This window comes from Manacus candei, unplaced genomic scaffold (assembly GCF_025592945.1).
Source record: "Manacus candei isolate 608988 ecotype Guabito, Panama unplaced genomic scaffold, ASM2559294v1 h1tg000050l, whole genome shotgun sequence".
Lineage (NCBI taxonomy): Eukaryota > Metazoa > Chordata > Aves > Passeriformes > Pipridae > Manacus > Manacus candei.
The window spans coordinates 32,803,411-32,830,670 of record NW_026138098.1 but is presented as its reverse complement, the minus strand read 5'-3'; the positions used below and the strand labels follow the sequence as shown (position 1 = coordinate 32,830,670).

At 37.7% G+C, this 27,260-nt stretch overlaps 1 long non-coding RNA gene across 8 annotated transcripts in view; it reads right to left on the bottom strand.

Moving 5' to 3' along the window:
* Positions 1 to 8,532: 8,532 nt before the first annotated feature.
* LOC127476888 (uncharacterized) overlaps positions 8,533 to 27,260 on the bottom strand; it is a 554,098-nt gene continuing 535,370 nt past the window's right edge. For all 8 annotated transcript variants that reach the window (XR_007906755.1, XR_007906754.1, XR_007906757.1 and 5 more), the window contains one exon: positions 8,533 to 8,626. This is a non-coding gene — a long non-coding RNA (uncharacterized LOC127476888). The remainder of the gene's footprint in view (positions 8,627 to 27,260) is intronic.

Below are 27,260 nucleotides of genomic sequence, written 5' to 3'. Positions count from 1 at the left end.
TGCATTTCTAACTCAAACATAGGAAATAATGTGAAAAGTTTAAGTAAATATGCTATGATCCATCAGAATTAGCTGTAGCGATTACTAGGAAATTAAACAAATACTAAGTAATTAAAAGCTGCAATTTTCTCCTTTAGAACACACAATATTTTACCTATTAAAAATAAATGGCAATATTGTAAATTTAAAAGTCTAATCTACTTATACTGACAAAGACAAGAAAGTAGTCCTTATACAAGAAAATTTCCATGAAACTCTCTAGGAAGGTTGACTATTTTAAAAACCAGAAGAGAAAGAAAACCAGAGATTCCTACTTAGAAGATTAATGCACACAGGAAGATACTCTTAATTAGGCATCTAAACTCTTCTTGCTGCATTTTTGATTTTATACAGCACTGTGGGAGATGGAATGCAGAGAGAGAGGGAGAAAGACTGAATGACAGAGTGTATGAGTTATAGTTTTCTATTATTACAGTTGTAAAAGGAACTCAGGATGTACCAGAACTAAGAGCTCACTAACACTCCCTTGAAGATTTCTCCCTGTAGCACAATGCTAGGAGGCAGGGACGTGGAGGTGAATAATCCTTCAGAAGAGTTCACTGTTGGGCTGGTTGTGTTCCTCTTAACTCCAATAGCATTAGCATTCAGCTAAATAGCTTCAGCATAGCTGAGGTCAAGCACTCTCAAAAATCCAGCTTTAAGGAGTGCTTTTGGCACATCTTCCAGGGAGCAGCTTTGACATATATCTTGGGAGAAAAACACTCCAGATTACACTTCATGGTGGCCCTCCACTGGTACAGAGCAGAATCTAGAAAATTGTTTTCAACATAGTAGCAGGTTACTTACACTTTGATAATTCCTCTTCAAAGATTTTCTTTTACAAAGTGTGTCATGTAAACACATAGAGCCAGTACCCGTTTCTCAAGCTGAATAAGTGAGAGCTGAGGTAAATCCTATGGCAGAATGTCATTACAAGTTATTATGTTGGAAGTGCTTTATTTTTTGAGAGCTGTGCTTGACTGAAACAAAGCTGAAAGCAATCAGGAATTCATATGCTACAGTACAGTCTGAATGCTTCCTTGGGTCACGTGGGAACTTAAAGCAACCTCAAGTTGCTCTGACCTACATTTTTATTCAAGGGGCTCCAGGCAGTAATCAGGAAGCAAAAAATTTGGAGCGAATATAGCACGTTCAAAGTAGTCCTTCCTTCAACATTCCACCATTGTGCAGGCATTCACACTTTGCACATAGTCAAGAGTACTTATGTATGTAACAAATAATTCCCAGTTGAAGTTCTACCTGTGCCAAGCAGTCTTGAGCCTGTGATAGTATTGCTTCTTGGAAGGATTTACCCTGTGACTACTAACCACTCACCTTTTTTTTTAAAAGGATGTTTCAAATTAGAGCAAAATAGCTGTTTGTGTTCACACATTTATTCTGTCATAATCTGCTCTTTCTTTTTGTTTTACTGAAATTAATAAAATTATGGTAAAAGAACAAAACTCTGCCAGACAGATCCAACCATGCTTTTGTCCATTTGAAATCCACCTCAACCAAGGATGCAGAGTTAGAGTGTCAGGGTGCAAGGGGAAAGGACTGGTAAGTATGAGTAAGCTCCTCCACTCTCAGAAGTGCAAGTAAATTTATCCAAAGACTCTGATATTTGGCTAAAAGAGATTTTTTTGTGCATAATGATTGGATGAGGTCCATGGGATTTAATATAAAGTTCCTCCGAAATAGGAAATTTCATAACCCCACTGTTGCCGTTCCTGTCAATATTCTTAACTGACTTGGCCCATTATTGCTCTGATATCCCCACCCCTGACTGCTGTCTGACTGCTATTCTATTTTTAAGGACAGACCGCTCCCCTGGGTGGCTAATTCTTTTTTTGCTCAGTTTTATCATTTGGCTATTGTCCACCTCCTGCTCATCAGCTATCTTAATGGTTTTGATTTGCCTGCATTCGTGCTACATACATCTATAAACACCCATCAGGTAGCAACTGCACTGCAGCATGTTGGCATGTGTTTTTTTTCTCCATTTGCTGTCATTTCCTTTGAGATTAATAGCACTGATTACCACAGGCCAATGTATCAATTCATAAGCTGTTTTTCAGGCTTAAGAAAAGTGGTTAAGAAAAAACAGGTATGGTGAGGTGCTGTACAACTAAACCTGCATGACCATATTTACTCCTGGATTTGCTTGCTTAATCTAAAATTAGGTGTCTATGATACTTGAGCTGCAAAATGCAGTATATGCTCCCACACTCTAGTAATAAAATATACAGCACGCCTATAAAGAAAATTCTATTAAATAATAAGCATGCATTGGAATAAAGTAAAAAAAAAACCACAGCTCAATTTGCACTTACTACTTTTTAATATCTGAAAATTTCAGCACAGTAAGCAAAACCAATTTCTCTCTCTTATTAGAAAGATTTGCATATGTATTGTTTTCTGAAAGTCCACACTTTTACAATTACATTTCCAGCATAAAGTGGATAACTAATATAATGTTCATACAGCACAGATGTATCCTGTGCTACAGGGCTTCAAAGAACTGCCTTTTCTTGATCAGTGCAACCTAGTAGGAAAGGTTGTTGTCAAATGCACACAATTATATCACAGCTAGATGCTGATTGATTGATATAAATCACATATAATGCCTCCTTAATTTTTACCACTTCCATAAAATATTGCAGACTCCTGTGCTCATCTTAGGAGCACTATTCAAAATGATTTATACCTCATCCTGTTGCATGGAAGGTTTATTTCATTCCTTCATTAACAAAGGTGCATCCAGATTTCACCACTCATAAAACAGTGTTTTTCTTGACTTCCAGGTCAGTACCTGTATTTGCTTCAGAATTTAAGTTCATTCAAAAAATCGTTTTCTACAATTCCATGAATTCCAGGTTTATCTGGAGAAGTTAAATACCGGCAAAGGAGTGGTCACTAGCATCTTAGCAGAGTGCTTAGTAGAGTACATTATTTGCTTTGAAATAACTTTTGGCAGTGCTGCAGAGGTTTCTACACCTGCAATCAACAGAGTGAAAACAGCCCTTGCAGCTGTCCCAAAGCTTCTTGACACTGTGTATGTAGTTTGGAAGTAACTAGGGGATGTACGTTCACTTGTACATACACACATGCACACATTTTTCCCCAATAGACCACCCTTTTGCCCTGCTAATCCTAATGGCTTTCACAGGCTTTAGCTACTTCATCAGCTACTTCACAGCTGGTGAGGAATATCTACAGATCATTGGGATGCTGAAGGACAGAACACAATAATTGATGACACCTAAAAGACTCCATGTCCTTCCTCAGACCTAAGCCAGCTCTCCATGGCTGAGCAACAGCTTTTCTCTGGTTGTCAGGTGAAAGCCAGAGCGACTCAGAGCTCCCAGCTGCTCCTGAGATTGCCAGAACCACCTGTTTGGCCTTCTGCAAACCCTTTAGGATTGCCATTGCTGGCTCACATCCTCAGAGAAAACTGGTACAAGCAACAATGCAATCTACCCTAATTTCCCTCTGTTCCCTTGAAAGGATATGAGCCTGCTCTGCAGTTTCAACTCCTCCAGTTCATAAGGTATTGATAGACATATAAATTGGATCATTAGAGCTGTTTGTAAAAAGACATGGACAGGAAGAAAGAAAGGGAATTTTCTTCAAGTGCAAAAAAATGTGCAGCCTGTCCTGAAACAGCACTTTTAAGGACCCTCCTGGCCTTTCTGAGCTTACAGGGTAATTTTACATAATTCATGACTTTGAGCAATATCACATGATTTTACCAATAAGCCATAAAAGTAAACTCTTGTTAAAAATAAGAATTAAAATCTCAGTATTCTATTGCTTTATCAGAGAGGTCTCATATTTTCCACTGGTAAGCCAATTATTGGAGTGTGTCAGGATTCCACCCCACCAGAATGACAGAAACTTTCAACATACTAAGCACTCCTGTTATTCCAGTGAAATAAATCTTGAGCCAGCTCAGCAACCTATGCCCCTTTGGTCACAAAGGAAATACTCTAGTATTATTTCTATGGCATGAATTATGACAAATAAGGAACTCGTTGAATTGAACTGAACTGGGTTTGCTATTCAGACCAGGCACACACCTTCAAACCTGCTAGAAAGAGGATACAGGAAATAGAGTTGATTATGCTGCTGAACTATCCCACATGCACTATAGTCCTTTCGAGCTGATCACTTAATTTCCACCTTGTTGTCTTGAACAGAAAAAAAAATCCTTGTCACAGCACTCAAACAACAGATTAACATAAATAGGATTTTATTTCAACATTCAAATAACCTTTTCTATGCTCAACATAAATAAGGCTCTCTGCTTGCTAGTAACTGGAAAGAATACAGGCTCTGTTTCTTATAAAGAAAAACATAGACCCAAACCAACAACCTAACAGGAAGAAGAATGCAAGAATGAACGTTCTTAGAGAAAGTGTTAGAAAAAGTATTAATTTTCTGTACAATCCTTTGGAACAAACCTGAAAGGCAACAATGAAGACAAACCTGTTGGCAAATTATTTTGGGCTACACTGAGAGAATAAAAACATGTGCAAGTTTTTGTTTAGATGCTCATACCCAGAAAACTGTGTTTCAGTGGCAGTGGCTCTGATTAACTGCCCTGACCTTTTGGGTCATGGGCCATAATCTCACATGGGAGAAAGGTCAGAAGCTTACAATCCATTCACTACTGAACTAGTACTTTTTTACAGATAACCAGCGTGTGTTAGAACATCACTCCAAAGCTCTGAAGCCAGGTACCCCATGGTACTCAGGGAAGTTATATAAATGCACACAAACACACATACAAAAGTCTTCTTTACTTCAAGGTACTTAAAACCCTCAAGACTTCATGCACTGATCAAATTTTAATCCCACACAGCCACCGTAGCACAGCTAAAGCCACACACAGTTCTGCTGGAGATACCACAGGTGAGAGTTCTTCTGTGGTACAGCTGCAGAAGGACAGAAATTCCCAGCCACCAGAAGCTAAGCCAGCCAAGGCACTCATCAGCACAGCTGCATCTAAACTAGGAGTCTGCTGATGGCATGCAGTTTATTCTGAAATCCTCGGGGATGTTACTATGGGAACTTTTGTAGTGGGAGGTTCTTATGTCTGGTGCGTATCTCGAAAAAAAAGTAGGAACAAAGCAAAAAAATTGAGAAGAATGATAGGAAACCCTATCAGCACACTCTGTTCCATTTACTGTCCCACTAGAGAATCCCAATAGAGATGAGGCTCTTCTTATAGGCAGTAACCAGGCACATCACTGATTTACAACACACTTCATGTTCTTAGCTATTTAACAACTGACCACTGGATATTTTTTTACATTAAAAAAATATACTAGAATTTTACCCAACTGCAGACAAACTTCTGCTAATCAAAACATTTACAAATGGTTCTGAAATGTAAGATATACATCTTGATACAGCTCTAAATTCACCCAGTTAAAAATTAAACAATAAAAAAAAATCTATGCTTAACACAAAAGCCCACTGCCCTACTCCAAATACACAAAACCTGCTGGCTTGCTACCAAAGAGAACATAAAAGCAACACTGACATAGATTGATTACCCCACGAAGACAGTCAGAAAATTAAATGGAGAAATTTGTGTAAAGCTTAATATGTAGACTGAATGCTCCTGCTTTCATGTACCCAACAAAACCTGTGTAGGTGGTAGCATAGTCTCCAAGTTTTCACAGAAATATTTTAGTGTAATGGTAGCTAGGAAAACTGACTCAGTTATGGAGCTTTATGCGCCTGAAACATAGGAGTATTACTGGAATCATCACTTCTCTCAGAGAAATGAAATCACACTGGGAGGAACCAACAGAACATGCTTAGAAATTGTAGTCAATATAATTTTTTTCCAGTATTAAGGCTGGCAAAGAGCAGTCTCCTCCGCCTCTCTTCCTCTCCAGTGTATTTCTGTTTCAATATACATATCAATATTAATTTCCTCTGCAGAGTTACTGTCATATCTTATGAACAAACACATGCTATGTGACATGTCTTTTTAAGCCCTTGATTTTTACATTACCTCTAATTAATTCAGATCACTAATGGTATATTTTAAAGCGGTCCCAATTAAAAAGACATGTGCTGTAAGACCACAAAAAGTTAATACAATGCATAAAATCACATCTGTTATGTTCCTGTTCCCTGTCACAAAAGAGCTGCCCAATTTTTCCTTTCAAATTTTCATTTAGAAAACCCCTCAAAAACTATAACGATGCCTCACAAGGTATTATTACAGTGCTAGAAAGAAAGCAAATACAGCTCAGCTATTTCGCTCTAAACAGAGTATTTAATTTATAAGTTGGTTCTGCAAACACTCATTCTCAAAATGTCATCTTCTTCAAGATGTTCTAGACCAGTCAAGCACATTGACAGTACTTCATAACAACAGTTTTATACATGAATCCCCTAAATTATAATCCACAATATTATTAAACTCAAAAGATGACTCGCAAATTAATTTCAGATATTTCTTTTCTTCTCATAATTTCAGTTCCATATTGAATCTCAGCTGAATCCTTCCTCATTTCTGGAAGCCATCACATCACTCAACGTATTTTAAGGAAGCTGTTAATGCACCAAAGAGTCCAATGTCTTTCAAAACAACAAACATATAGACTAATCCTGGATTCATTGCTCATGTCTGTGTTTGCCAATAATGTGGCCTAGCAGGAGAAGACTTAAAACATTAAGGTGGTGCTGCACAGAACTCAATGTCCACGTTACATCCGCTCAAGAGCATTTGTACTTCAGATTAGCCCTTCTCTCATCCTGTGGTCTGAATGTGAGGCTGAAGCACATCAGGTGTGTGACTGGAATACATCCTTAAGTTCAGTCTAACTCAAAAGGAACTCAGTTTGTGTCTCTACAAACACTTCAGGATGTGAGTCAAAGCCCAGCAAGTGCTGATGATCTGCTTCAAAAGCACGCTTCTGAATCAAAGTAAAGCACAGAAGGAGACGTGCCCATTGAAGTCAATGGGACCTTTATCATTCCTTTCAGTGAGATAAAACTTACTTGATCCTTCCCTCCCTTTGGTGTTTTTTTTTTCCCTCTGATCTTTCCATTTAGGTTTAATAAGAGGTGAAGGGTAAAAAAGAATTGGTAAATAGAGTAGAAGAATAGTGTGTTGAATAAAGGGAAATTTTGCTGGTGTGTTTATTTAGATTGCTTTGATTTACTGTGTTTTTTCTCATTCTCACAATCATGCTCTTAGAACCAAAGCAATGGGATAAAGCTGGTGATGTTTCATGGCTGTACTCAGTAGTTCACTTTAGGGTCATACTGCTGTGCCCAAGCTGATTACTCCTGAAGGCAATGGAGTTCTCCAGAGGCTGAACAGTCTGCTCACATTCAGCTGGTTGTACTTCTGGGCATTAAAGAAAATGTCTATGATGGCAAAGGTAACACATAAATTTGTCAGCTCTTTAGGATCCTTTGGTCCCAAGTACTTTCCTCAGAAACATCTCCCCTCACTCTTGCTGATGTAGAGGGGAAATAAATGTGAGTGTAGGTGAGGTACCAGCACCTACAGTGCCCTGAATGAACATGAAAATCTAGTTACTGTAGAAGGTGCTATTTAAAAACATCACACCCAGAAATAAAAAAAGGTTTTCTTTTTGTATTATGCCTCTTCATAACCTCCTGTAGAAGAACCTCCTTCATAAATTATATATTTTTCTTTCCCTTTCAAACTGGTAAAGTCATTCATCTTATGATTTATCATTTCCACAGAAGTGATTAGGTGATTATGCATACTTATTGTCTACTCTAGAGATAATGCGTGAAATCCAAACATATATTATGAAGATGGTGTGTATGACATCAAATTAAGACTTAACAAGCCCTTAATATAGTCATAAAGCAAATAAAAATGTGCTGAGCAGACTATAAATAAACACAAACCCAATCTTTTAGCATAGTAGTTCCTAATACATCTTTTCCAAGAGTTAGATACCACCCCCCTCATATTTTTTAATGAAGTCCTAGAACTGTTACCACTTCTTCCAAAGAGAAGGGTGAGTCCAGTACATCTATCCTTTCAGAAAGTATACTTACTACAAGCTGCACTCTAAGCCACCAGCAGGTTTGTGAAAAAAAAAAAAAAAAAAGACAGTTGCTTTCTTTTTGGCCTGGTCTTTAATAAAAGTCGTGACTTTATAATGTTGTAGTCTGCACAGCTTTGCTGACAATTTTGCTCCCTGAGATAATGCACCTGCAGACTTGGAAATGAGCCAGACCTTGGTTTGAATAAATAACAGACTTTTTTTCCAAGAAAGAGGAACGTCTAACAGTGAAAGTACCGTGCTAACAAAGCTTTCCACAAGAGTAAATGTTACAGGGAAAAAGACTATAAAAAGTGTACCTCAAATGCTTCCTATTTGCTGGCCTGAAGTCAGCAAAATCAAGTTCAGTAACCTTCCCATCCAACTGTCCAAATAGAAATGCTTGTTGAAATCTGTACTTAGATCACTGAGAAAGGATAAGGCATCAAGCAGAACAGAACGTTTGGTACGAGAACGTCCAGACCTGGTGTAGATGCCACCTAATCACCCATCTTCCCTTCCAAAAGGGAGTGGACCTGAAAGCAGAGGGGGAAAAAGTGGTGTTTAAAACCATAATCTAAAGAGCAGAGGAGTCCTGTGCACTGCATGGGGCCTCTCTGTGATCTGACATGGGAATCCTTGGACCCTCGTCGTGGCTGCTCTGGGAGAAGAAATGAACCTGTAATTCCAGACTCTCCTCTCTGTTCTTGTTCAACAACCAAGGACCATTTCTTCCTTCCTTAACCATTTGCCCATGCTGCTCCTACTCACTTTTGCATGGCTCCTTTGCCGCTGGAGAAGCACTCTTCTGAAAGTTTCTCTCACCTACCCCACCCAACTGCTCCACCTGCTGCCCACACTGTCTCTGAAAGCTGATGGTTCTTTCTAATGACCTGCCTTGGTCACAGCTGAAGACTGTGGGAGACCAAGAGAAGTCTGATTATGAAATGTGGAAAAAAGAAATAGATGTCTGCGAGGAGATCTGCGGGAGTCCTGAAAACAACACCTGTAGACTGCTTGGACTGTTGTGACTCTGTACCCAAGTTTATGTTTAAAGCACATTGTATTTTTACCCTTCGCTTTACCCTTTTTCACAATTTTCATAAAAATCCCCGTTGTTCTGCATTCCCTGTTATTCCTCTTTCCCCGATTGGTTGTTTAGTGCTGCATTGCAGCATTGCCTTATATGGTAATCCCTTATATGGTTATCCCTTTCCATTTATGGTTATGTCCAACTCCTGTCTTCCATATATGTCTCCCATTTGCATGCTCCACCCAGAACCTGCCTTCTTTTCCAGTGCCTTCCAACCCTACTCTTTATAAGCCAGTGCACCTTTCAATAAATGACCATTTCACCCTCTAACTCTGGAGTGGTTGAACCCTTATTTCCCACTGAGCCATACCAGAAGATCATTAGGCTCCTGATGAGTGGAAAGAAAGCTCTTGGTCACGTTCATCCTGCCAAAATTACTGGTGGGTCCTCTGCAAATGCATGGAAGATCTGCAAACTAACTAGGCAAAATCTGCTAAGATATTCTGCAGTTTCTTACTAGTGCAAAATCAGATTAGATTTTGGCCTCAGCCTTATGGCAGGCTGGAATTAGACTACAGTTTTTCTTTTCAATCCTTGTACATATCACTCTTATACAAAACACCTTTTTATGTCCACCTGGGGGTCCAAAACCTTGCTGGCAACAAGAGATGCACAGGTCATTTATGGGATGCACCTGGAACGGCCTTCTCACAGTGATAAACAAAGGCCCCACTAGAAAAATGTGTCTTCTCTAGTTCTCATTTAATAAACAGATGCACCTGTGCCAAGGCTTTCCTGGGCAAAACTTAAAACAGCTGAATATTCCATGGTAGATAATTATGCTCTACAGTAGGTATTTCAGCAAATTTATACCATTTAACCACAGCATTGCCATTTAAAAAAATTAGGAATTTTAAAATCTCTTTAAAGTTTAAGGCAGACTTTTAGGACAGCTTAGAAGTTGTTCCATTTCTATTTCCTTAAAAGTCCTAATATGAACTCGCATTCTTCTAATGTTTGACACAGGGAAGTTTCACTGAGGCTGCTGAGTTCTAAGGATGCAAATCATGTATTGCAATATTTTTTCCCATTCATTATGATGTAAACGTCTTCTTAAAATTATTCTAATATATGCATGTGCTTTATTACAGATGGTTCTTTTTGAAAAAGCCATTGAGACAGCATAGTCAGTTTTAGATTTTCTAAAAGTGTCAGAACTCTGTAGTACTCATCCAGCTGAGACTGATTGCTGAGGATAGGTTAACTATGTTTACAAGAATATTTAAACATCTCTAATCCAGCTTACACACCCACTCTCAGCCAGCGTGTGTTTCTGCCAGCTGCTTCTAGACTGTCTGGGGCAGGTGGGATTTTTCATGTTTTCAAGAAGTAGGGGGGAGAATCACCAGCACTCCTAAGACTATCAAGGACTCTCACATCTTAAGACTTTTTAAGACACTCATGATCTCAAGAGCCTCTTTGCAGGAGGGTTGAACAGTCACAAGGTCTTTGGTTCCTTTGCCATTTTGAGATGCTCACAGGTCGTAGCACTTGCAGAGCATTGCCAGGGTACCAGCACTGCCTGGCAGCAGCTCAGGGCTCCCTGCATGAGGTAGGATGGGTGGCACCTTACACAACAACGCACAACACTGATGCTTTCATCCCAGTGTTGCACTCCCAGGGCAGGTAGATGATGTAGAAGACGTCTTGAGTCACATCTGCCTCTTGTTTCCATGATGGGGTAATTCCACACAAGAGGACCTTCCTTCTGCTGGGCTGAACAGCTTGTGGTGCACAGTTCAAAGCAGGCCAGAGTGCACACAACCACCAGGCACTGACTGGGAACTTCTGACACAGGAAAATTTCCAGCTGAAAATGTAATGCTTCTAAACTGTGTTGTATTCATTACAGAATTTACTTAAATCTTCCTCTCCTTCAGAAAACTGAGCAAACCATGATCGACATTTTGCACATAGCAATATATACATATATTCAACAGAATCTGCATCCAAACAATTTTAAATAATTAATACAAGTTATGTGATCTAGAAAACATCCAAATACTCTATAAAGCCACTGTTAGAAAACTTCTGGACAAAACTAATCTTTTGGAGCACTAAGAATTCCAGTGAGACAAAAATAATAATTAAATTATTATTTTGGGTGTTTTCACCCTAACAATAAACCAGTAAATTAACTGGTTTAAGAAACATCTTTAAAAAGCTGAGGATAGCAGAGCCACACTCTATAAAACTAAAAGAGAAAGGATGGTTATTAAAACTTTCTTCCTCCTTCCTGAATTGTTTTATGCAGAATTCTTTGAACCATGCTACCAAAGATGTAATACTTTTTTTATGGGAATGCTTGTGCTGCTATGATTTACTTCCACTATCAGAATGATATCAATGAATTAGTAACAGCAGCCTAAGGAATCATTACACCTTGAACCAACGTGAGGAAACCATAGAAAAGAATTATTTAATGACATGATAGATTTTGAAGATTACAATTTCTTCAAGATAGTTTGAGTCTTATGTTTACTGGGAAACCCATCTTTGCAGAACATTGAATTCCCCATCAAGCACTTTCCAGTAGTGGATCACAGTCTACAGGAAGAGATGTCAGAGGTGCTTAAACTTGTTCTAATATAGGAAAAACTTATTTCCTCTGCCTTTAAAATCAAAGGACTCAAACCAGCTTTCTCCTGGACAACTTCAGATAACTTCATACTAATTTCATCCTAACTTCTCTAACTGTGAACTCTCCAAGAAGCTGGAATATGTAAACCTACCACCATTAAAAGGGCAGCTGTTTTGTTTAGTAAATTAACTTATACCTATTACTTAATTTTAATTTTTTTCCCCAGGTGTGATACAAAATTATCCCTCATCACATCAAACCAGCTGCCTTCTGGGGAGGGGAGAGTTTTCTTGGGTTTTTTGTTTGTTTGTTTGTTTGTTTTTCTGTTTTGTTCATTTTTTAAATTCAGCAAGCTTCTATTTGAGACAGGAGAAAAATGAAAGCTTAAACGCTTTAGGACAAAGAAATGCAAAATGAAGCAGAAATAATGAAATGTTTTCTAATGAATAAATGTACTTATTTCCTTTGTTCCAAAACCCCAGAATTTTTGTGGAAAGTAAACAATCATAAGAATGATACTTTCATTAATCTATTAGGATAAAGTAACCTACTACAGAGAAATCAAAATTTCAGAGTATATTCAGAAACCAATCTCTTGATGTATTATTCCTACTGTACTTGTCAAATAGCTTGTTGTTAAAGACAGTATAAATCATCTTTATTGAAGTTCTGGGTTCTTCAGCTACAGCTATGATGTTACGCTTTTCTGAAGATAAAATAATACATAATAAAACACAACAGAGAGCCTATTGCTGTGCTTACTGAATAATAAGCACACAGTAACTTTAAGTAAAGGACTGAAATCTAACTGGCAGATTTTTTTCCCCCTCAGTTCCTACTTTCTGTTTCAGAAGGTTGAAGGCATTTTGAGAACAATTCCGTGTATTCAGACCATGCTGAGCCCCTAACACAGGAAAAGGGGTGAGAGGATGATTTTTCTAATATCACAATGAAAGCAGGTAAGGAAATACAGTAGAGAACAGAGACAGACTAATCAGTGTTACTTCTTCAGTATTCCAACAGCAGCCCCACTAAGCGACCCTCGAACAGCACCACTAAAGCAGTAAAACTGTTAGTACTGGAGCATTTTACTGCCCAGTCATGAAGTGTTTTCCTGTTTGAGAACATAAAAACACACTTAATGTCAAGGACACATAATCTGAACTATAGCAAAGACTACTGATTGTTTTAATTGTCCCAAAGATCATTGTTTATTCCTTAGGAGAAATGCAGTTTTGGCAAGCTTTTCCATTTTGAAGAAGACTTTTCCTTACATTTACCCTTTGTTTCTGGTACAAGGCCACGGTGGAAGAGCATTACCTAAACCTGGCTGGTGAGAGAACAGGACAGGAAGAATTTTCAGACTCTCAGTAATTACCTGCACCTTGTGTGAAAACACCCAGACAGCCACCCTGAGTCTACCAGACATACAAATAGGACCTGATTATGCAACCCTTATATTCCCTAAATCAAGAATATCTCAAAACACACACAAATGCATTTCTTCGTAACAATCCAAAAAGGAATAAATTTCCCCAAAACAGACTTTCTCCTCCTATTTACAATTCAAAATACCCTAATGCAATGACTGTATAACAGTAACAGCTCGCATAAGCAATTCAATCCTATTTGTTTTATAACAACACCTTATGCACCCTTACACACAGAAGTTTTCCAGTGTTATATTCACCTAATATCCAGTCAGCTTTTAAGGTGAGGGAAAACAAAAGAAATATCTGAACTCCTTAAACATGACTCAAAAATGAAAGGGTATGATTTCAATTAAACCCCAAAGTCCAATTTCTGTTCAGGAGTACCATGTGACAGTCCATGTAAGGCACAGTTATTCTGAATTTACAATGAAAATATACAGTATCTTCTCTTCTTAAGTCTAAACTATAAGAAATGTGACCAAGGGTTCTAGTATTTGGCAAACCATTTACCTCAGCAGTACTATGTAATATTGAAGAGTGAGAAATACTTGGGTTTTCCACCTTCTTTGGAGCTGCAAAGCCTGGATGGCAACAAGCCAGCACAGAAACCACAGTCCTTGTTCAGTTTTCTTAATACGTGATGGGAATGACAGAACTTTCAGCTGCTGGCTTGTGCCTCTCTTTGGATCTGACAGAGCGCTGCCCACACACTGGCTGCCAAGACGTAACTAAAATGTACCCTAAAATTAATGTTCTTTTAGCATCATTGTATGAGTTAAATACATTAGCCTTCCAGATTCAAAATATGTGGAGCTTGCAAGACCTAGAATACAATTTAAAAAGAATTCACACATATGTATCCCTGTAGTTATTTATGCCCTTTAAGCAGTGGTATAAAACTCATTAGCTATTCCAACTCTACCTGTGGCAGCTGTAGGGTTTTTTCTAACCTATCCCTTTGTTATTTGAAATTTTAACCTTTTCCTTTTTAAATTTTAGCCTAAAAAGTCACAAAGAATATAGAATTTAAGTAGCTTATGATCTCTTCGGTGCCTCTGAGCCTTTCTGTATTTCCCACACCCTCAGGCTCCTGCCAGAGCTATTGGATACTACATGTTGCTACAGATAATGTGCAGAACACAGGGCTGGTTGAACTATACAGTTCACAAGGGCTCCCTCTGCACCTTAGGAGAACCAAGCAGAAAAATTTCAGCATCTATCTTATTGTGTAGGATATCTAATTACACTGACATGGCAAATTAAGATAGTCTTTGATCAAATATTGGGTGATATAATCACAAAAAAGTGGAATTTTTAGTTGTTGATAATTTGTGAGTACAAATATCTGTACAACAGAGAAAGAAGAATACTGAAAAAGATTGCTAAAATGTAATACTTCCAGCTGGAAAAAAGAAAATCCCTAAGTCCCTGAATTAACAGGATAGTCACAGAATATAGGACCTAAACTAGCCTGCCAACCTAGATACACAATGAGATTCTGGCCTCACTGAATTTTTATGGAAAAGTATTTGCTGACTTGCATCAGGACATGGTTTCTCCTGTGAAGTATTGGCAGCACTCCCATCCTATTTGCATTTAGGAATCCTAATGTACCACTCCCTTACATGATGGGGCTCTAGCTGGGTGAATACCTCCAGAATCACACCTGTAAATGTCTGTGATGATGATGGATGGATGCCCCATACCCTTGTTCCACATTACGTGCTAGCTCAGTAGCCACTGATTGTGTCATCCCAGTGCCCGAATTCCTCTCCCAGCAGCTCATCCATCTCACTCATGCAATGGTCAGCATGGAACACAGGGAACTGCAGCACAACTGGAGTCACAACGAACACGGAAATGCTACGTGCAGACTCTTCCTGACACTGTCACATCCAATTTCCTTCCAATATTTCGTGGCCATCAAGCACATAATAAAACTAAAAGATCCCCACAAGGATTTAGAAAGGATTTAAGGGCTATAAAGGTTTTTCTGATCAAAAAGTGGAAACCATTAAGTTTCTCTTCCCCCTCCCCTGCAATCCAAAGGAGCAGGCTCATGCCTTCAGGATGCCCAACTTCAAATGTTGCTGACCTACTTTAAAGGCTTTGCACATGCATTAAAAGCTCCCTGGACAGTTCTGCTTTCACCCCTGCTCAGAAGTTTCAATATCTTGAGAACTGAGCAGTCCCCACTGATTTTATGGATGATTAGTAGAGGTCCAAGGGTTTATGCATTAGCAGATCCTGTAGAAAGGAACTGACCATTCTTTTTCTTCTCTAAGAAGTTGAGGGGGATCTTACACTATCTCAGGTTTTTCCCCCAGCCAAACACAGCTTAAACAAACAGGTGCTTTCCTTGGCTTCAGCAAAGTATGAGGAGACCCTTTCTTATTCCAAACTGGTTTTCCTCTGAATGGTTCAGGCTTCCACCTGCAGATGCTATGACATACTGTCTCATGGAGAAAGAAAATGAAAATCTCTGTTTTCAGCCTAGCTAAATGATTTACAGTTTACAAAGCTATATAAAGGGGAGTTCAATGATCACTAATTCTTCATCATTTTCATTGTTCTATTCTTTAAAAAGTGTGGGGAAAGGCATTTTGTTTACACATCTTTGTACTGAAAGATTCACAGCCACATCTGTCTTTGCGGGCTGAACTACTGAACTTAATAGGGAGGGCTGAAACCACCCCCGAGTCCCAGCTGCTCCCTTCAGGATCCACACATCACAGCAGGATCCATCAGCAGGAATTTCCCTGCTAACCACAGGCACAAAAACGTGGAAAAATTCCTTAAGAGCAGAAAGTAATGCAAACACAAATGGAGGTTAGTTTGGAAGAGAGACTAAACGATTTTATGTATGTTCAACTCTGAACACACGTTTACAGTGCTCTTTAGGACAAACTCAACCACATTAAAAAAATAATACAATGTTATACCTGTAAGAAAAATCAACCCAAAAGACAGTTAAATCTTATTTCAATTGTAATTTCTTGCTTATTTTTTTATATTACAGAACCATAGTGAGCTGTCTTCAAACTTTATATCAAATAAACTGTTAGATATTATTAAAAAATTATAAACCAGCCAACTCCTAAGGATCACTTTGGAATGCTTTAACACATGCCAAGTACTGTTCTCTCATTAGAGAAACAAGCTCTGCTGTTCATAAAGTTCGGGTGGTTTACAGGGAAGAGGATATAATTGGAAGAGGATATAATTTCCAGGTAGAAAAGGAAGAGCATATAATGGAAGAGGATATAATTTTCAGGTAGAAAAGGAAGAGCATATAATGGAAGAGGATATAATTTCCAGGTATCCTCTACAGAATGAAAAAATGATTTTGTAATACTAAGTAAACAATGGAGTTATACATTAATGATGTGGTTAAGTGCCAAAAACTGACAGTGTACAAACAGTATAGTAGAACTGAGCAATGACAGCTTTGTGAATTCTTGGGGTACTTCCTAAAGGATGTGAGAATGAATATTTTAAAAGTGCTCAGTGCATCATCACCTCTGACTATGAGACAAATCACAAGACACATCTAAACAGAGTGTATTACAATTTATAACTTGTGCAGAGTTTTTGTGATTTAAATTTTCAACAGGCTGAAAAGAAAACCTTGAAAACAAGCAGTTCTGCAAAATCCCTAAATACAGGGATTCTATTTTGCTGCTGTGCAAAGCAGCCTGCTTATCCTTCAGTACCAGCACCAGGAGCACCACCCAGCACAGAGTCCAGAGATGAGGAAGACAGGATTTTTAGCCTAGTTCTGACTGCGTGCTCGTGTGCTCTTCTGGGTAACCATGGGAGGAGGCAGACCCAGAACTTTGTGCAAAAGTATTTACACAATCATAACTTGCACAAATACAACTTGTATCCTTTGTTATGCATGGATTTTCCTATTAGACATTTCTTACTCATCCTTTATATTGCTTTATAGCTCTGAATCTCTCCTAGACATCTAAACCAGATTTTTACACCTTTGATATGAAATGAGCACCAATGTCAGGAAACAGCTTCAAAGACAGGGTTTAATCCTTAGCTGGAATAAAGTAACACATCTCTAGCCTTTAACAAAACTATATATTAACTTCTGTTCAGACACTGCTGTAGAACCCTTTCCCAATCCTTCCCTGTTCTGAAAATGCTCAGTGCCTTCCTTGCCACCAAACTGGCAGTTCACACCTTTTCCTTGGCAGTTAGAAACCATACCCTCATTAGTGTTTTTGAAATCAACTCCTCCTGTTTAATCCAGGCTATCTGGCAGCAGAAATAGCAGCTGGATTGAACAACTGGGCAAGCTGACAGCACAGGGTGAAAGATTCAGGTCTTCAAGAAACAGTGAGGTGACAGGGATCTGGAATATCCTGGAGGGAGGAAGATGAGAATATAAAAAAGTTCTAGCATGAATTCTACAGGAATCTTTAGCCCATGTTCTTTCCTTTTCTGTTTAGGACTTTGTATAAATGAATTTAAATGTTCGCTGAAACATGAAATCAGTGTGCTAACCATCAGGCTGAAAAATCTATTGCTGTGTCCCAGTCCTGATGCAAGTATCTCTTCACCCTCAATAGTCCACTATATTTCAATTAGTTTCTTCCTATTACTATATCTCCTCAAATCACTTTCTGTAATTTCTCCTGTCAGTTTAATGCTGATGTTTTAAAAATATCTGTAGATGTTGCACTGATGTGCCATATAAAAGATCTCCAAAACACAGTATATGAATATGTTTGCTAAGCTTCATCATTTCTGGCCACGTGCTGAAATGCTGCTGCTTGAGCACAGATTCCTCTGAAGCCCAACAGGAGCATTTCCCATGTAAGAAATTCTTAACCAGGCCATTTGTGAATTAAAATGGCCAGTAGTAAACCTTTTAAATTCCCACTTACTATAATTGCTTGTTCCTACTAGCCCAATTGAAATTGATATGGTAATAACTAATTTAATTTGTATTGAAACAGAAACTGCCTTTCATTCTTCTGTAATGAAAATATGGGGGATGGGAAAGGGGGAAGGGCAATAGGGCAGGCACGAGGGAAAGAGTTCTTTGGATCTTTCCATTGAAATATTCCACATCCCTTCTGACCACCAGCTCTGTGATCCTGTACTAAAAGCCACTGCATGTTGCAGGTTCCTTTGGCCTCACTCAGTAGTCACATCACTACTGTAGATGTGCAACAGGCACAGATTTTGCCTAATGCACAAATAAGATGGTGTCCTAAAGTTAATGTGAATTTACAAGCCAAAACTGCCACAGATCCACACTCTTAGGTGGGTGACATTGCCTCCAGAGGTCCTTCAAGGAAGTGCTGCCGAACAGGGGCAGAACAGGAAAGGGTGATTCCTTTTCAGGCAACAAAGGCCCCTGAAGTTCTCATGAGCACAATGGTCCTGACACACATTTTCATGAGCAAACAACACTTCCATTAATGTCCTAAAGGCCTTTGTTGAACTTAAGCATAAAAAGATGTGGATGTGGCTGTAACATCTTAAGATCTGTGTTCAAAGAGCCGAAATGCTGATGATAATCTCAGCAGAACATCAAAATAGCAAGCCCTGAGGTTGCTGCAGCCAGGGGAAATGTAATTAGCAGTCTCCAAAAACCATACAGTTTGCATAGTAGTTTCTTCTCCACGTTTCTTGGCATGGAAAATGTTCCAGTTCTGAGAGGGGAAAAATTAACTACCAGGTCATTTCCAATGGTAGCAGCTTGTTTTCAAGAAACCCATACCAGAACCTCTGTATTAATTGGTTTGAGGCATGAGCATCAATAACGGGTAATATTTCTGTTTCAAATAATTTGCAGTAGATAGTTCACTTTTATTAAGTTGACACCAGCAGCACTTTGTCTTTAAGACTGAAATAATATTCTTAGAGTTATTTAAAGCACACATTTTGGGAACCACAAACAGTTGCTAAGGAGACAGACAGTAAGGTAAGAAAATGGGTTGCTATCATGGGGCTAATAAGTCACATTCACATTTAATTCAGAGTCCTTTCCTTTCTATCCTTAAGGGGAAAATCCGTTCCTATATAGAGTTATGAACATGTGTTTTTAATAAACTTAGGTCCCTCAGAGCTTTTGGGATGGATCTTTATGTTTTCAGGCATTATGAGGTGTTATCCGAGAGAAGGTGATGAGGAGAAGGTGTGACTGAGGGCAGGCTGTGGATCTGAACTGCACTGTGGCTCTGTCCAGCAAAGAAAATTACAGTTTCACTTGCTTTTGGAATATTTAAACTTACACCAACTGCATGAGAATATGCTAGGAAACAGTGCCTGGAACTAGGATTTTCAATGGAGCTGGGCAGAGTTGAGTAAAAAAAGTGGATTTTGATTTTTGAAAATACTCTCATTAGCATTCTTTTCATTTATCTCTATTCTTGTTCATTACTAAGTCCCCCCAAATTAATCTGTAAGCTTTCATTATTACTGAGGAATCAGGTCAGTAAAAATCTCCTTGGAACAGCACAGAAATTCCCAGTCACCTGTTGTGTAAATATTTGCCTGTATTTCTGTATGTGAAACTAAAAACATCACATATTATTTAATTTGACTACTTCAGTACCTTCACAGTTTTCAGTCACAAAAAACAGGGGTTATTTAACCTATCCTCTTTCCAGCTGTCTAAATTTATGTAAGTCATTCTGACATATCTGTATCTAATATGTTCTGAAATATCTCCAATGCTAGAGGTTGCACAGCTTTTCCAGGCAACCTATTTTCATTCTTTCTGCTGCAAATAGTTTCTAATAAATCATTTGATCTTTCTTTTTCTTTTCCGAAATTCAAGCTTCTTTCTACTTATCCAGTTAATCATGGACAAAGAAAATATATTACATGATATGAAATTATGTCACAGGTTATTTTTCCCAAACATTTTCTGGTGCATATCTCTTTCTCATGACTTTTTGTTCTGTAATTGTCAATGCTAAACACTTTTTTTTTTTTTTTAACATTGCAGATTTTAACATTAAAATGTAAAACTTCAGATTTGACAATTCTGCCTAAGCATTGAGAAAAAAAAAACCTTTTTTCACTGTATTTAAGTAAAATAACATTACGCCAAAGCCAGAAGTAATTGGTAAATTAAACTCTGCATGTAAGAGCTGAAAACATGTCTAAATAAGCTTGTAAGACATTCTTTCAAAATAACTGTGCTGTAATGTAATGATATCTCTTCAAGTAAATGCAACATTAGTAATTATAATATGCTTATAAAGCTTCATTTTCTGTAAATGCTCATAGCTCAGGGGTTTTTTGCCTAGGAAAACTTTTTTTTATTATTTCAACGACAAGTCCTCTGGTTGGTTTGTTTGTTTGTTTGTTTGTTTTTTAACCTGGATTCATGGCATAACCACAGGGATTGACAAACTAGTTCCATGTGGATGTGGCCAAGTGAGAACCAGGAAAACATGTCACCAGTAGCCAGTTTCCCTCCTGATAGAATTGCACATCACAGGAAATTCTGTACCATCACAGAAACAAATTTTACACTAACACAATTGTATAATTATTGTTCATCTTAGCATAAAAAAAATTCTATTTATATTTTATATTATTTAGAGTCTTTTTATAACTATTCAGCATTTCTCAAAAATGTATGGATTTTGCATAAAGCCCTTCTAAGTCATAACTCTGCCCCAGACTGACTTATTAAAAACTCAGGCAATATTACTCAGGCATTTATAAGACAGCCGAGGAAAGTAATTGCTGCCTCCACCCCCACATCCCAAAGATAAAAAAATTGCTGACTGTACATGAAATGCCTTCTTATTCTCACCTTGTTGAACAAAGAAGCTTTTCCTTTCTGTCATAGCCATTTTTTTCCCATCTTCTCCAACAGGACATTATCAACATATCTCTGTTAAGGCAGAACAAAGAGCAAATACATGGACTGGACAAAAAGCTCAGAAAAGCTCAGAAGGCTACAATTTAAAAGGCAGGAAGAGTAGGAGTGTCATTAAAAATCCTCAGTGGGGCTGGCTTGAATACTCCTCAGGAGGAAGAAGAGACCAGGCTGAGGAGTCTGCAAAAAAAGTTCCATTGTGAGGTGAGATGGAGATAGTGCAGAAGGAACGTAAAGCTTGAAGGACACAGGCAGAGCTTCTTTATTCCTTGTACAAATTCCCTTCACGACTTGTAACTTGGCATACATGTACTATCAGACTGCAAAAGGAGAAGGGGATACATTGGTATCGTAATTGTGGAAGCTTATGGCTTTTGAGTATTTGATTTGCAGCCTAAGTAACACTGGTTTCTGTATTTGTGTACAGATGTAATAAAATGCTAAGTAAGTATTTTGTTCAGCCATGTTTTCCAGTCTTATTAATCAGCTACAAATAATTCTAGAAGAGTTTTTGTATAATGTAAAGAAATTGTGTAACTTATAGCAAAGTTTTTTCAACATCTTACACAGCTTAAATGACTTCTCACCAACAAGCCATAAGGTGCATATTACACTGTACTTCAGTCTCAGTTTTGGTTGTGCAAAGTGTCTGGCAAATATTTGTTAACAGCCAATAATTACTTCACAGCATTCTTACTTCACAGGTTTACAGACCACTGACTTCCAGGGAAAAGGAAGGACATTCACTCGCCAAGAGTATTTTGGGAAGATATAGAGCCAGTACAGGCACAGCTGTAACAGTCATTTAACAAGTCCCACAAATGCAGGGACCTGCCAGAAGCTGTGTATGGAGCTAAGAAATGTAACTGGGAGGACAGAGAGAGAAAAAATATGCGTGTAAGACAAGCCCTGTGTGTTCCAAGAACCTTTTTTTTTGGCTATCAGTTCTGATACCTGTGACCCAACAGCTGCCATAGAATGTTGATTTGACCGATGTTTACATCCATAGGTTAATGTTTTAGCTGTATTTCACATCAAAATGCTTTACATTCATTTATGTGAATACTCTAATAAACTAATTTAAGGGACTCTCTGTGGTGTCTTTGTGTTACAAGCTTCTCTGTTTTGATTCTTAGAATATTAATTGGCAGCTGCATACACTAGTATGACTGACAAGAAGTTTGGAACTGCTAGACAGAAGGAGTAACTGGGCTTTACAGATCAGCTTTTATCCACTGCAATCAATTGTACACTCAATGTGATCCATGTCCACGGAACAGAAAGGGGAAAGCATGAAGTGTTTTTATTACAATTCACTTAATTGCTTCTATATTTGAATGTTATGGGAGGCTCAGCAGGAGGAATGGGAAGAAAAGTATTCTGCAGTCAAAACACATTCCTCTAAATAGTAGTGATCCTTTAAACCATACAGGACCAATTTTCCAAATCCCTCAATCCCCTCCTCTGTACTAGGTTAGCACATGCTGATACTGTCCTATTGTTTGCAAAAATGAGCATGGATGAATATGAACACTAACTCTATCCATTACAGCTCCTGGGTTGTAAAGATTTACAACACAAGCAATGCCAGTGAGAAATTCTATTATTCTACAAAGTTGAAACCAAAATAAATCATAAGCTTCAGTGTAAGGAAGCAAACATAATTCGCACAACTAGCTGTTTTATGGGAATAAAATCTTGGAGTTGAGATTATAATCCGCAAAAGATTTGTTCTACCTAATTCCTGGGAGAATGCTACACAACATATTTATGCCCTCTTCTAAGAGATTCAGATCAGGCTAGTAAGCCTCTGTTTCACTTTGGTTTTAACATCACTAAAAAATAAAGGTTTTGAAATCAGACTTTAGAGGACAGTAGGTTTTCAAAACTAAGTAGATTTTCAAGATTAGTCTGACTGTGCAGTCAACAAGTTGTTGTTTTGGTTTTGTTTCTTGTTTTCGTGGAAATGAAAGTCTAAATAAAAACATTCCAATGAATACTCATCTAACAGTTGCACCTCCAAAGATGGCCATTAATTTGGAGAGTAGGTGGTGTATATGCTTAAAGAATAGCCATCAAACCACAAAACAGAGACTACTGGGAAACTGATACCCAGGTATTTTACAGAATACAGAAGTATTTGAAACACAAAGGAAAAAAATAGAACTAATATGACTCAAGTCTTGCAAGTCTGAGAAAAATTTCAAAGAATGTGGAAGTAGCCATGAGAAAATCAGAAAGTCCATCATCAAGAAAATACTGAAAATCAGCTCTGTGGAAATGGAGAAAAAAGGGAAGGGAGTAGTAAAAAAATAGCAACGGTGGCAAATATCTGATTCTGCAACCAGATCCCCTCGAAGTCTTTGTGCCTGGTTTAATTCTGTGCTCCATTCCACGCTTACCACAGCACTGATTTCATTCTTCTGCCCATCTGCACGATCAGTGTAATTTAAGTATGGGGCTGGTCCAACCCAGCCTTTGCCATTTGCCTTTGCAAACTCCATCACTGCTTTTCAGGGCTTTTCAGTGGCTTTTTATTCTTATATTCCTAAAGAACACAGTAAATGTATGTTTAGAAAAGCCTTGAGAAGTATTTTAGAGAAATAGGTATTGTTATTTAAGAGTAGTGATTTTATGTCACTTTTAGATTTGATCCACTGTCATTTTTAAAGTTATTATTAATATTATTATGTATTATTGCCACCATGGCTGTGACCTTTGAATGTCTCTGGGCCTTGTTACATTAGGTCTCAGAAGCATACAGTGGAAATTTAGTCTTTATTACACAGATTGTAGCAAATCAGATGCTATGGAGTATCACATAGATACCATACATTGAGGTCAGGTACTTTAAAAAAAAATCCAAAAAACCCAACACAAAAACTCCACAACAAAACACAAAAAACCCCTTCCAAAACTCAACAACATCCCAAACCCCAAAATAACTGGAGTTAAAAATAAAAAGTGAAAAATTGAACAGTGGATGAAAACATTCCAAAGAAAATGAATCCACATGTAGGGAGTTTTGTTAGCTATTTTAAGAAATAAAAAGACACAAGTTTCTCTGTTTATGAACAGATGACATGAAAAACAGTGAATTATTTATATCTCACAGTAAAGGTATTTCTGATCTTATTAGCAATGGAAATATCCTTTTGGAGATAATAACTTATTTACAAGTACAGCAGTGTGGAAATAGCAAAGTTGTATACAAGCAAAAATAATTTTTTTGCAGAACAGGTGGGAAAAAAGCATTAGAAAGCCTGTTTTGTGTTTTCCTCTTGCAGCTAGAGATGTAAGAATTTACCTATAGTGCATATACAAGGAAAACTAAACAATTCAGTGGTATGGATGTTAGAAAAAGAAGAGGAAATTATCTATTCGACTTTCCTCTCACAAATCAATGGGAAAAAAAATTCTTACTGTTTTGCCACAACTTTAAGTCTTGTTAGTTTTTTAAACAACATTCTGTCACTTATGTTCAAAACCTGCTATTTTTTACAGTATCAACTGTTCACTTGAGCAGGACTGAGGAGCCACCACAGAACAAGAATTTAGGACAGAAGACTGCATTCAGGTGTAGACAGTTTAACATTGTGATCCACATTTACTGTCCTTTGATCAACCATTAAAAATCCCCAGGAAAACCCCAAACCAGGTTGTAAATACTGAGCAATGAGATAAAAATGGGAAGTTCCCCACCTCAGTGCAGGTCAGTGAACCCTACACACCAGCAAAGGGACTGCAGATCACTCAGGGCTCCAGAGCTCTCTTCGAATAGTTATTGCCACTCCTGATCTATAAAATATCAGACTTCAAGCATCTCAAATGTATTTCACACCCAGTTAAGAGCCTGGTGATTTCGATAATGCTTTAAAGACCATTAAAGGTTCCTAGTTTTTCTCTTCGGTGCCTCAGTTTTACCGATATAAAGTGGCTTGAGAATATTTAAGCACTTAGCATTATCTTAGGGCTTTCAAGGAAGAAGTACTAATTAAAATACAGCTAATAAAGCTGTCTTAGGTTTGGCTCTTAAGCAGGTCCTGTTCTCACAGTGTCATAAATCTGGCCTAAAAGCATGTTGCCCACACAAAGCTTTGACTACTCAGAATTTAATCAGAGAATGTACTTCTTATGGAGACACTACTAAGTGCATCTGACATTTTAATTTCCGATTTTTCTCCCTGCATTACCTTTAGATTGGTTCTCTTATTCTCTTCGAAGAACAAGGACAAAAGTCCTGTAAAATTTCAAGGCAACCGGTGAAGGGACCTAAAAATGTTGATTGACTATTTTTTTCCATTTTGAAATATTCAGTCTATAATGGACTTGCTTACCTTCTTTATAGCAGAAAAGCTTTGATTCAGAATTGTTCTTCAGCTGGGGAAAATGGGAGAAAACTTCTCCATAACAGAGGGACCCAAATCAAACACGTACACAAATTGCCACAAACCCCTAGTTTTAGTTGGCTACCTGCCATGAAAGGTTCCTGCCTGGGAAGTAATGGAAGAAAGAATTTTTTTCTCAAATATATATGCCACATTTCATGTATACCAGGATGTGCACAAAAGATGGATGGACTGTGGAAAATATCCCTACTCTTTATTGCCTTTTCTTGTCCAAAATGCCACTAATAATACACAGAGTTTCCCTTCTTTTTGTATGTATAGTTGTGGGATGTCATTTTAATAGTTCATTACATATAAAGCTAAAAAGTGTTGGGAAAAAATAAAGCACTATTTCTATTCTGGACCTGTACATGATACACACAGGGGTCAAATTAGTCTAATTAAGAATAGAATGAGGCATCCCATAATTGCCATTTAACTGAAACCTCAGTAAAAACACCACCTTACACCCAGTTTTCCCCCAGTACAGCAGGATAACCATCTGTTCTGAGGTCTTCTTTGCTGTCATGGAACACAAGCAGTTGGGGTAGAAGAACACAGGGGCTTTTTATATCATAACGTATATGGAACAATTGAACTATGAAATCCAAACAAAAATGTATCATAATGTGCCTGGAATTTCTTTCATGGAATAGCACTCACTAAAAGCTATACAAAAGTGGAACCTAAAATTGGATGCATGTGTATAGGAGAAAACTTTTCCAGCGCATGCATTTTTTAAAAATATGCGTATTTTAAACCACATTTAAGATACAGGTATGAGAAAAAATTGCATTCTTTGTGTGTGTAAATGCATCTTGCTGCTCAGTTAATGACAGGAAGCATTGCAATACTCCACGTGCCCCTCTCCCATAGAAAACAACTTCTTAGATGCAAATGCTTTTCCAGAAAATCAAATTACTACAGAATATTGCATTTTGTAAATTATCACACATTATCTATTTATTTTTCTCATATTTTTCATGTTATTAATACTAATTTTAAAAACAGCTTTTGCTTTTTAGCTTGTAATACCTGGTAATATTCTGATGCGGTTTGCATTTCAATAGAAAAAATTGAAAACTGAAATAGAAATTGAGTTTTCCTACTTAAAACACTGTTTAGCTAATCCCGGAAGAAAAATTAGTTGCCTTACTTGTATGTATAAAACCATTTAAAAAACATATATTCCCCCAAAAACAGGTAGCTAACAAGAGCAAGACAAACACACTTTGTTATAAATAATGCTAACTCAAAGTGAAAACACTCTGCTGTTTCCACTTATGATTTTTCTCTTGTAATTTCACCTAATACACCTCCTCATTACTATGTCTTTCACTGAAGTAATTTCTCCTAGCAATTCTATGACTATAATTATATTTTAACACAAGATAATGCCAGCCTAAGGAATGAGATCTCTTTTAATGACTATTTCCTGTATTTAGAACCACAGGCTTTGAGAATACTGAAACACACACTTTATTCTCACTGCAATGAATGGGATTTAAGCTTTGTAAGCAAGGGCTGGTTCAAAACATGCATAAAAAAACAATTCCTAAAAGCTGGAGCATGCTCCAATTCAAACTGTGTGCTGAACCTAAGGGGTAAGCAGGTTAAATAACACAGGAACACAACAATAATTCAATATATACTAAAAATAGGTCAGGAAGTTGACGACCACATTAACTCATGGTAAGTATACTTGAGAGAAACAGTTAAATGTTGAGTAAAACAGTTGCAAGTAGTTGTTCCTCATTAGTTTTGTGGAAAAAGTTTAAAAAGACAGATTCCTAAAAGACTTGGTATTTTACCTAA